This window comes from Diadema setosum, chromosome 3 (assembly GCF_964275005.1).
Source record: "Diadema setosum chromosome 3, eeDiaSeto1, whole genome shotgun sequence".
NCBI lineage: Eukaryota > Metazoa > Echinodermata > Echinoidea > Diadematoida > Diadematidae > Diadema > Diadema setosum.
In genome coordinates, this window is record NC_092687.1 from 9699546 (window position 1) to 9712416 (window position 12871).

The 12871-nt window shown below is 35.7% G+C and overlaps 1 long non-coding RNA gene across 1 annotated transcript; it reads left to right on the plus strand.

Annotated features, from left to right (window-relative positions):
• Window positions 1-2819: 2819 nt before the first annotated feature.
• Window positions 2820-7934, plus strand: LOC140247019 (uncharacterized). Its single transcript, XR_011902579.1, has 5 exons — window positions 2820-2907; window positions 4753-4937; window positions 5644-5756; window positions 6934-7061; window positions 7850-7934. It is a non-coding gene; the product is annotated as an uncharacterized lncRNA (long non-coding RNA).
• The last annotated feature ends 4937 nt before the right edge of the window (window positions 7935-12871 follow it).

The following is a 12871-nucleotide window of genomic DNA, read 5'->3' on the forward strand; positions in this document are numbered from 1 at the left end:
GACAATGACAAGGAGAGCAATGAAATAAAACAATCTCCGGCGACCGGCGAGGAGCATCCGAAGAGGATGATTGTTGGCATAGAGGTCATCCGCGTTTACGGGGATACCAAGCCAGAACCTGTTCGACATCAAGAAAGTAGCAAGAAACACGACAGGGACGATGAACACGCCACGCTTGATGTGATTGACGTTAAGAAGAGCAGACAGACCGATGACCAACAGCGTGAAAGCGTTGGTCAGCAAGGCAAGAGCGACGACGCCATCGATGACCACAAGGGCAGCGCGAAGTACGACAAAAGTCAAATAGGCTCTGACAACCACGATGGCAGAAATGATGGCGAGAAAAATGTAATTGATGACAACACGGGTAACGGAACCCGTGTTGGATATCGAGAATTAGGCAGCGATGACGTAAAGGATGACGTCAACAATGGCCCCAGGGGGAATGATGGCAGTAACCGCCTTCAGGACAGCAGCGACAACATCGATAAGGATGATGATGACCAGACAGCCTCGGATGGTTATGGCGAGGTCAACAATGAACTCGATCAACGTCGGGAGAGCAGCGACAACGACGGTGATGACGTCGAACACTCTAAGAAAGGAGAAGACAAAGAGAACGTTGACGTCGACGAACAACAAGACGATGGTGCATGATAACGGGAAGCAGCAAGCAGTCCAAACAGCAGGAGATTGTTGGGATTATGATCCGGCATTCAAGAAGACAATCATTTGGCAGATCTGATCCAGAGTATAAATACCTTTGTCAACATCAAAAAAAAAAAAAGAAAAAAAGATAGATGTAGCTAGCTATATCGAAGGAAAGAGAGAAAACATACTCAGAACGAGGGAAATATTAAAATATATATAATTATTAAAAAAAAAAGTAAAAAAAATGTTACGCAACAAAAGTTTGAGGCATTTGGAAGCAATATTATCATCTGAAATAAAATACCGGGTTGGACTTTAAAAGAGACGGACTGTATATCTGCCCGCTTTTCCGTCTAAAAAATTCTCGAAGGCCACCATAATGTGAATTTCTTGGGAAGAAAAAAAGAAATAACCTTTGATAATGATTGACTATGTACGTGCCCAATAACTTTCAAGTTGATCTTCAGGATGAAGATCAACTTGTTTTTGTTGTGTGTGCGTGTGTGTGTGTTTATTTTTTTTTTTTTTTTCATATAGGCAATATGTATGTCTTACCGCTGCTTCCGATCATAGCGGTACAACGATATATCCTCTAAAGCAATCACTGGCTCATCTTGGCGCAGGTACTATAAGGCCGGGGGGGGGGGCAGGGGGTCCCACCCCCTCAATCTATAACTTGGTCCTCAATTTTCCTTAGCCCGAAATTGGCACCGGAATAAGGTTAAGCCTCCCCCCCCCCCTTTTTTTTTTCTAGCTTGTCAACCGATCAACCCCGGAAGGAGGAACCATAAAAATTGCGGTTAAACCTTTTTTGTTTGTTTGTGATTTGTTTTTTTTTTTCTTTTTTTTTTCTTTTTTTGCTTGCAGCTTATAAACCCCACTAGTGGCACTAAAAATATATTATCCAAAATGTCTTCCCACCTTCAACCATCAAAATGAATCGACGTCCTTGTTGTTCCCATAAACTGGGCCCTCACTTTCTAAAACGAAGCACCGGCCCTATACTTACCATGGTTGCGCAGTAATCACTTCGCTCAGGAACAGGCTTTAAATACCGATGAATATGAATTTTTCAGTCCTAGCTAGCATGTTTTCATTTCATAACACTTTTGCTCCTTTATCATCTTGCCATTATAAATGTAATATCTAGCGAAATAATTTCGGACACGGTTAAAAACTTTAACAACGTTTTTAATTTATCAATTCGGCTTCCGCGAATGGTAATATTTGCCGTCAGATATCATTTTGGGAATTATTTGAGCATTTCAGAAAAGTACTTTTTCAGAACACTCTCCACGTACGTGATTTTCTCGTTTATAAGCATTTCTTTCAATTAAAATGACAAATCTGATCGTATATTTTGATATGACCATAATCGTTTTCATTCTGAAATTCAATTTTAATCTTTTGACTACCGAAGCCTCGTAAGCGTTGTACATCAGAGCTTGTTTTATGTTATGTTCAATAATTTCACTTATATCAAAATTTGACGAAGGTAATGAAATTCCATAAAATTGTAATGGTTCTTTCATACTATAGGCTTATTGAAGGCAAGGTACTAGTAGGCCTATTTATTTTGGATCACGATTATTTAGAAGCAAACAACCCACCCAATATCTAAGTCAACTTCATTATGATTTCTTCGTAAGAACTCAATAGACGCTTGCTAAGAGCATCTGTTATATAATATGGCTGGTGTCAAACAATATATTTCACTAAATTTATCTCTTAAATGAATTTTCGTTAAATTAGAAAATGTATAAAAATGCTAGTAAATTTACATAACCTCTTCTTTGCGTGTGTCCATTCATATATGGTATGCAGAAATAAATCGCAAATAAATGTTCAATTTCTTTATTGTAATGACAAATTATTACATGCCTATGATACCTCCTGGGGTCCGTTTCATGAAGCTATCACATAAAAGCTATCACATAAATCTTAGAATGGCCAAGCCGCTCTTAAGCTAGGAGAGACTTTCACAGAGAAGTAAAAAACATTTCACGAAGTCTCTCCTAAGCTATGAGAGACTTTAATTTTTTCAATCGTCATGTTCGAGGGTAATACTAATTAACATATCATTAGCATATCATTAACGTATTCTCCCTATTGTGTTACATGCGGTGAGCACTCGCTACATAGACATAGCACGTATACACACAGTGTATACAGCGCAGAGGTAACAGATCTACGACGGAGGCAAGATCCTGAAGGCTAAGTTGCATTCTACACCGCTACCAGTACATATTTCTATTAGTGAGTATATTTAAAGCTGTCTGCAATTAAAAAGTAATGCATGTGGATTCATAATGTGATATTATTTGGATATATTTTTGTTCGAATCTTCTACAATTCTCCAAGGGCTAGCTAGATGTAGATCTAATCTTACCGGTAGTAGCGTTATCACAATAGTCCCACGTAGGCACATCGCCGTTTGTTTGAATGACCAAATGGCCAGCTGAGTTAGGTAGTTTGTTAATGTTAGCATGGTAGGGTCTAGGGCTACTACAACTTCTACAAGTAATAGTGAAATGTTTGTGGGTTGATTTTTAGCGTGCAGATATTTCATGAGAGCAATTGCCCGATTTGTTCAAGTATGGGTGAATTGCAGGTAACTTAAGGCGTAAATAGTGAAGGGATCGAAGAAGAAACCGGAAATTTCATAAGTAAAGAATTGGTCTGCATTTTATTATTAATATTATATTTTTGAAGTCGTGTCTAACATTGAATAATTACACTGTCACTAGCTGTGTGGATAGTATTCAGAAGTGATACAAATTTTCTGTTTTGTGTCAAATCGACAGGAAAGATCTGGGGGTTTTTTCAGTCTAGAAAATCTCAGTTTATTTTGTCCAACAGAATTATGGGCCTAGCCTAAGCCTAATGTTTTTTAGTTTAGGCCCTAACGTAAACTTATAGCGTTAGCATTTACACTACAGAGGACCAGCTGTACGTTACCTGTGTCATTGTTACGTTTACAAGTCCTAATGTTACTATCTAACGTTACTAATATAGGTCTACAACAAAAACTTGTAAAATACTAGGGGTTAGGGGTTATAACTGCGACCAGCCCGAACGCGAAGCACTGTGTACTGGTACAACTAACAGGGAGTGCCCTGGGGTTAGGGCCGGTAGTACTATCTGGAGAGTCCGACAGTGGTTAGACTAACTAGATCAAGTAGTAATAGTAGGGCCTAGTAGTAGTACGTAGATCCAGGTCTACACAGAATATGAATTGGAAACCATGGTTCAGATCTTGGTTCAGACTTGAAAGCTATCTTCAACCATTCTAAGTGCATACACCACTGTAATCGCAATGCATGTGTCACAATAAGATAGAGAATGATGCTCACCTAAATTCATTGGCATGGAACCTCTAGAATTCTACTGCTATACTACCAGATGTCTATAGATCTAGAATCCAGTGGCATAGTGATCCTGAGTAGCACCTACTGACCTAGATACTACTTAACCAGTGTATACCAAAAGTATAACCAGACTAGACCCTTTGCCTTGATATTCTTAAACATATTATCATTAACATAAGTAGGCCTATCACTCATCAGTAAGGAAGTTAATAGGTCTTCTTAATAGTGCTATCTATCTAGGCAGTTAGTAGATTCTATAGGTCCATACTCCGATTACACAACTTCTTTTAGCAATTTAACTGATGATGATGACATGACAACAGTTGATGATCAGAGTCAGACTGTGGCTGCATCTCAGGCTGTAACTGTGATCAACCCGAATGTGAAGCCACAGTACAGCTGGTCCTACCAGATCTTAGGTAGATGTAGACCTTGCAACATGGATGCCTAGCGACAAGATCTAGAACCTCAAGAAGTCATAATACCCTAAACTATAGGCTTGCACATGTTGAATTGAGACAACTCAAATACTAGTAGTATATCTTTTAATCATCCCCCCCCAAAAAAAAAATAATAATATAAGATCCTTTATATATTTAAACTGCAAAAACATGTGAACTGAGTTCAAATTTCATGCAGATTCTAGATATTGTGTGTAAAATCTTGTATAATCAAACAACAGTTTGAAAACACATTTTCTATTTTGTATTCACATTTTTAATTATAATGTTAGATATGGAACATCAGTCAGACTGCTACAATCAGACTTCTTCATCTAATAAAGCCCAGAGTCAGTTGCTGAACTTCACTGAACACAGAACCAAACTGCTGAACTTCCATCTTCTCCACAGCTAGACTGCTACTGAACTTCGTCGAGACTTACGATGTATCTACCAGCATGGTCACCTTCAACAGAATGCAAGTATTTTAGCTTATGATACTATTTTAGCAGACAACATATCTGTATATTTTCAAATACTACAATTGCAACATTATTTACATTTGGACATCAAATTGTCTCTGGATTTTTAGTTGAATAGTGTTAGACAGGAAATATTGAAAACAATGTTTGCTGTAATGTCCATCTTGGTAATTGAAAACAAACATTGTTATCCAGTGAATAGTGACCCTTCTAGAAACAACTGTTTTTTGCATTTTTTATTTCACTATCTGTAGAATATTACATACTGATCCAATTGAAAAGAGATAATTCATGGAAGGGGGGGGGGGGGTACCTGCATGTCTACATGATTGTATCAAGCTCCTGAAACAAACTTTAGCAGTCACGTTATCTTAATAATGTAGGCCCTACTATGATTGTTTATTTACCCTCTCCCTTTTCTAGTATCAAAACCACCTTATGCTCTTACAATGTTTGAAACAAGAATATTCGACATAGCTAATCATTTTAAACTGTGAAAAGTCCTATTTATAGCTTATGGATCAGTAGATACTAGTGAATTCATTCTTTCAAAATCAATGGTAGGGCTTTTCAATTTGATTGCTATAGCTTGTTATAGCAAAGGCAAAGCAACCATCTCTAACATACTTTCTAATGTCCCATGTCCTGCACTATTGTTTTGTTTGTAAGATATTAACTGTTCTTGTAATAAACTCCAAACAGCCAAGGACCAGACAACATGTGAACTTCATCCACTTCAGAGTTAAGGACTGGGGGCAAGATGCAAATGGAAAAGTCAAGTGACAGTGTCATGGATATTCCACCATCTTCATTTGGTGTGTTAAATGATTATTTTTAGCTATTGAAGCAAGTTGAGAAATCATGTTATCTTGATCATCTACAGTTGGCAGCAAAATTATTCAGCCCCTCTCTTGCATGTTGGACACTCTGGCATAATGAATTACATTATAACTGAGATCATTTCTAAATCATACAAGTGGTGATCAGATAGTTTGCTACAAGTAAATAACAGATCAGTAGCCTTTGATTTGCATATAGTTACAAACTTTGATCATTCATGTATAAAGAGATATGGTCCAATGAGCACATTTATGGTCATTTTCAGTCCTTTCAGTGATCACTGAAATGCTTCGTTGAATATGGTTTGTTCACTCAATGTTTTGATAGGTGACACAATATGATGGAATTTAATTTCGGATTCTTAATATTTCAATTGGCATTTTTCATTGTACAAAAATATCTAAATGAACTCATTTCTAGTGAAAGTTGCCACCATAGAGTTTGTACAGAGGTTTAGCCGTGATATTAATAATTCAAAGTTTAAGTCATGTCAAAATGAATATAACCCAATGAAATGCTAAGAGTTGTGCATAGAATGGCAAGATACTATTTAAAATTCCATAAAAACAGAAGAAATTAATCGTTATCATCAGACCATAACACGTCATGCTTCAGTGATCACAGAAAGGTCTGAAATGACCATAATGTGCTCACTGGACCTTATCTCTTCATGCATGAATGATCAAAGTTTCTAACTACATTGTATATGCAAATCAAAGACTATTGATCAGGTAGGCATTTGTCATAAACTATCTGTTCACCACTTGTATATGATTTAGTAATTGTAATGTTGTTTATTTTGCTATAGTGTCCATAATGCAAGGGGGTGAATAATTCTGCTGCCAACTGAATAAAGTGAATGCTTGTTATTAATTTACCCTCTCATTCATTACTAAAATCACCTCATACTCTTACAATTTGCTAACAGGGGCTCATTACATAGTGATTCAAACTTTGAAAACTGGCAATTACAACTTGTTGTTCACATAATATATCTTACAAAATTGATAATCATTAATGAACATTTTGTTATTATTGCTTGTTTTAATAAAGATGTACACTCATCTCAAATATTTTCCAACTATCCCATTTGTGCATCCGATGTTTCTGTTTGTATGGTATTTAACTGTTCTTATATTTGCACACCCAAAGGCCTGAAGAGAGCTGAACCTCACCAAGCCTTGGGACAGACAACTGCAGCTGAACTTCACCCAGGTCAGAGTCAGACTACAATTGGACTACAAACTGTATAGCAGCATCTTATCTACGACAGAACACAGGTATGCTTTTCTCAAATTAAACTTGAAAGTATAAAGATTTTACAAAATAAACAACTTGAATAACAGTTGAAAAAACCTCTGTTGATGACATATCAGTTACAGGTAATTCGGTCTTTCTTATTTTAGCAATTATTGTAGACTTGGTGGACAAACAATGTCACCTCTATATGTGAACTGTTCCATACGAGAAATGAAGAAATTAGTGCATTTATACACCCCAGTTGGGAGTTGATTTAATGTTTATGTCTATATCAGCCACAATTGGGAATTCAGTACGGCTTACATTAGGTGATTAACGCACTGACATAGCAATGCAGCTGATTTATTGCATAACCCATTGAATCATCTTTCTGTTTATTTTGGAACCCCCAGCTTGCCTGACATAAGTTACAATCCTTTTTAAAAAGTCATGAATGTATAACGTTCTGTCAGACGAGTGTTTAAAGTCACAATCACATTCTCATTTTGAGTCTGTGTCACACCTTTTTTGTTATCAGGAAGAATCTGCTACACTAATTCTTGTGTATGACATCCCAGACGATTTTCTTAGTTTTTTTTTCGTAGATGCTGTTAAACTGTTTCTAATATACTGTATAAGAAATTGCTGAAAAGTAGTTCTGTGTAATGATATGTGTGCCAGTCGTGTGTGTATTCATTCAACTGTAAGCCCACATATTTTAACACTCTGTATAATGTCAGGCAGAGGGGATGAATGGCGTGTCATAAAATTTCAGTATGTAACCAATATTTGTTTTTCCATATTTGTATTTCTTTTTTCTTTCATATAGATTCTCAAGGCATGGAGCTTGCCGAGGGTGATGCAGACAGGTTGAATGCAACATATGATAGTTTTTACGGCTGTAAATAAATAAATATATATATATATATATATATATGAATTTAATCTTTCAAAATCAATGTATATACAGTGAAACCCCGTTATAACGAGGTCCGTGGGACCGCCAATATTGCCTCGTTATAACCGGTTCCTCGTTATAACCATACGCACTAAAAACAAAGAAAACATAAGCATGGAGTCACATAATATACCAAGCAATCAAACTTATGAGCAGTCTTTGTGTTGTTATTACACAAGTAAATGGATCATTATTATTGAGAAAGGATAAAAAGGAATCATTTGTGAGTTGATACCAAAAGAATTAAAAAAAAAAAGAAGGGGTTGAAAACGCGTTCTTTGTTTTTCTTCTGAAAAATCTCTTCGCGTGTGTTGTGCATGCCTTCTCGAAAAGTGCACGGCAGGGTTGAATTCGTAATCCTTTCTACACGTATCTCTTCCTCGTGTATGGAACCATTCTGAAAGAATGAAAATATCATTTGTGAAACACAGTATAAAATTTTAATAAACAAAATCACATTGTATTAAAAACATTTTGTTACTTTTTTTCTGAACATGGGTGCAAGCAGAGTAACATGCATTATTAAACTTATTTTACGCTGTGTGCGCCCAGCGGGATCGCGATGATTACATTATTAATTATTTAGGCTGTATTCCATGATGTTTGCACCAGCAGGGGTTGAAAATGCATTTTGTATTTTTCTCCCCAAAATCTTTTCGCATTTTGTACATGTGTCCTTGAAAGGTACACGACATGGTTGAATTCGTGATCCTTTTTACGACTATCTCTTCCTCATTATAACGGACCATTCTGAAAGAATGAAATTATTCATTTGTAAAATACAGTGTGAAATAATATGAACATCACGATGATTTCATTAATTATTTCGGCTGTAATCTTTTACGTAGTATACACATCAATGTTTCACAACCAGCAAAACAACTGGAAGTCGGAACTAACATGGAAAGGATTATGATTTTGCAGAGGTTGTGCTTTTCTAATATACAAATAGGTTAGGAGAGTCCATCTGAATTGAGTTGTACATCATCTTAAATCTTAGAGTCTGCTCTTTCAGAAAGAGGATTGAGCTTTTAACTTTTTGGAAGATACTAAGAAACCACTAATGAAGTGCTACAGAGCATACCATTCTCAGAGGAATTCAAAGTTCATTTGATGAAAATCGATTTTGAAATGACTGAGACATCCGAAAACAAAGTAAAACAAAGTAAAAGCGATTCTAATGAAAGGTTGGTTCCACCTTTTATTAGGAATCGCTTTATTTTGCATATTTCAGCCATTTCAAAACCAATTTCATCAAGTAAACATTGAATTCTTTTTGGAATTATGTGCCCTTTCATATTTCAGAAGAGGTTTCTCATTATATCACACACACACAAAAATCTGAAACCAGGTCTCAACCAAAACTACACCATCCCTTTAACCAGAAATCCATGTTTGGTGACTTTTTGTGACTTTTGGGGGGTTTTGTGATGCAGAGTCACAATTGCAGTGTTAGATATGAAGCTACAATCAGACTATTGCAGTTTGACTGCTGAACTTCACTCAGAGTTTTGTCATAGATGAGTCCATTGGTGATGGCATAAGTGCTTTGCCAGGCATTAACCAAAACCAGAAATAAGACAAATCCCCCTTAGAAGAAAAGAGAAACAAATGCATTGCAAAACAAAACAGAACAGCTAAGCATGCAAAAAAGTCGGTGAAAAGCAAAAGGGTGAATCGAAGCACACTAAAAAAATAAATAAATAAATAAAAAAAAGGATAAAAAAAACCCGAAAAGAAGATTTATAGTAAAGTGGAAGAAACCATTTTAAAATGGACAAATGCAAATCTCTGTCAGCACATAACAGTCTGATTTCTGATTGCTTTGATGAATAAAAGCTATTGTGTAGCAGACAAGGTCATTATTATTAGTACTATTATCATAATTAGTATTCTGATGTAGGGAACCTCAGAGTGCAAAAAGAGTGGATTGCAACACATATCATTGTATGCTTACCAAATATTTGCAATGATAGAATTGCTTGAAGTTCAGCTGCTTTCACAATTTGATTAATAAACCATGAAAATATTTCAAATGATTATGAAAGATGTGTTGAGGTATAAGTGATCCAAACATAAATACATCAGTGAACGTTGCAGTGCATTATTTTTGTTATTGTTTCCAGGCGTGTGACGGCAAACTTTATGTAACCAAGTTAGAAAATTATATCTATGCGGGCAATTATAATTTGATCAGAAAGATATAATTAAGAATAACTTATTATGTAGAAATGAAGTAGAGTGTAATACCAGAAAATACTGTGAGTGATAATAATTTCACAAAGACTCTTACCAGTATCATCATTGTGGTTATGATAATTGTGCCGTGATTATGACGATATTGAATAATGAAATACATGTTTTCAAGATCAGATTTTCCAATGAATCAGGCAACCAGAATATGAAAATTTGACAGCAACAACTGTTTCAATAGTTTCTGCAGTTACATAATCTGTCACATGACATGTAGTTAAATTGTGTAGAACTAATATTAACCCTATAAAGCCCAAGGGGGGGGGGGGCACATTGTGCCCCCCTACCAGATTTTCATTCGCCACTCCTTCGCCCTTTATCCAATTTTAACCAAATTTGGTGACTTTTCCTAAAATCTTATTCCGAACGTTTTGATATACAATTTAGCTATATTTGATATTGCCGGTTGCCATGGCAACCATAAACTGACAACCATCTCAGTCAGATTTTTGCGTATTTTTCTATTCCAATTCAAATTTACAATATTATAATGTATGAAATGGGCGTTTCTTGGCTGAAATTTGCTGAAGAAGCAGAATGTCAAGTAATTATGGCCTTGAAATGTTTTTCCTATTATTTCCTTTGTTTTTCTGTGCCAACAGCATAAAACAATAGATATAATAGAGATGCTTGAAAATAACAGTATTTTCCAAAGATTGACGTTCTATTTTGTGTCATTTTGATTGATCCTTCACCCAAGTTATACCTCTAATATCATTTGTTTATCACATTATCAATCTGCAAACTTAAAATTCCAATATTATGGGAATATGAAATATGATTACTATGCATGTACCTATCCCAAACAATACATCATAGGTCTCATAATGTATTTCTTTATTTTGTTATGAATAGCGCCCCCATGTGGTGACCTTGAGAAATTTCAACCATAACAAATAATCAGCTTTGACTTGCACATCATTTGTGGCAAATATGAAAAATATTGGTCTATGATAAGACATATATACTGGGGATAAAGAAATTATACAAAAAAATCATGTTTTTAGCATATTTCCTATGTATTTCTTTATATTTTGATAAATAGCGCCCTCTATGGGTGACCTTGAAACAACTCAAGTATGCGGTCATGTAGAGTATAGGTTGCTCTACCCATGTGCCAAATATGACGATGAGACATCAAACAATAACAAAGTTATATAGGGGGGCACAATGTGCCCCCCCCCCCCCTTGGGCCTCGGAAGGGTCAAAATAGCTTGGGCTTAATAGGGTTAATGAGTATGAAATTGATAGTGGTGAATGAATTAAATAATTGAATCATTATCGGCGCTTGTCATTATGCATCTTTAAATGAAATGTGTTTCAATTGTGGCAATTGATGAGTAAAATCAAATCCAAGTATGAAACCATGAATACCTGCAGAAACTTGAACTATCACTCATTGTGATTTTTACCCCCACCTCCAACTGAGGGAGTTCGTTCAACCAGCACTAACTTTATACGGTTTTATTTTTTATAAAAAATTGTTACCATGGGAACGCATTGTTCAACATAGAATAAAGTCATGTTTTGTTTATTAAAAAAAAATCTGTTCGTCATTAAATTGTGTCATAATTACGTATCGCAAATCAAGTGCTCAAAAACTGAGGGAGTTGGATAAATAAACTGGTAAGTCCTATGATCTTCATTAAAAAATGATGTTACCATGGCAACACACTGTCCAATATTAATGGAAGAAAATTTGAAAGAAAGGTTTGCACAAATACATATTATGACTGTCACATGTGTCAAATATCAAGTCAAATGCTCAAAAGCTCAGGAAGTTAGCTGAATCCACAGTACTTTTATATGATTTTCATTCAAAATACTCTGTTACCATGGCAACACATTGACAACGATCAAAGAAGAGATTCGCACATCAGTCAATGTACTTTAACAGTCTCATGTGCCAAATTTCAAGTAAAATGCTCAGATACTGAAGGAGTAAACTGAATCCACAAATTTTTTGTATTATATTCATTGAAAATGCTGTTACCATGGCAACACAATGTTCCATATCTATGAAAGATTGAAGTTTGCACAACTGCATATCATAGTGGTCACATGTGCCAAATTTCAAGCCAAATGCTCAAAAGCTGAGGGAGATGGCTGAATCCACAATAGTTTTGTATGCTTTTTATTCAAAGTCTGTTGTTACCATGACAACGCATTGTTCAACAATGACGAAAAATGAAGTTTGCACATCTACGTACTATACTGGTCACATGTGCCAAATTTCAAGCCATTGCTCAGAGACTGACAAATTTATCTGAATTCAAAATATTTTAGATGCTTTTAAGTGAAAAAAATGCTGTTACCATGGCAACGCATTGTTCAACATCAACAAAAGATTAGTTTTGCACATCTACATACTGTAGCGGTCACATGTGCCAAAAGTTAGGTCAAATGCTAAAAAACTATACGAAGTTAGATCAATCCACATATTTCTTTGTATGATTGGTATAGAAAAAACTGTTCTGCCCCCCCAAGGAAAAACGCAGTATCTAACATTTTTGGCGATTTTCACTTTTTTGCATAAATATAGTCAGTGGCCAATCCTTCTTCGTATGACATATTCAGATTTTTGAAAAAATGTTTAGAAAGCCACTTTTCCGTAACTGCCAAACGCAGTATCTACACTTA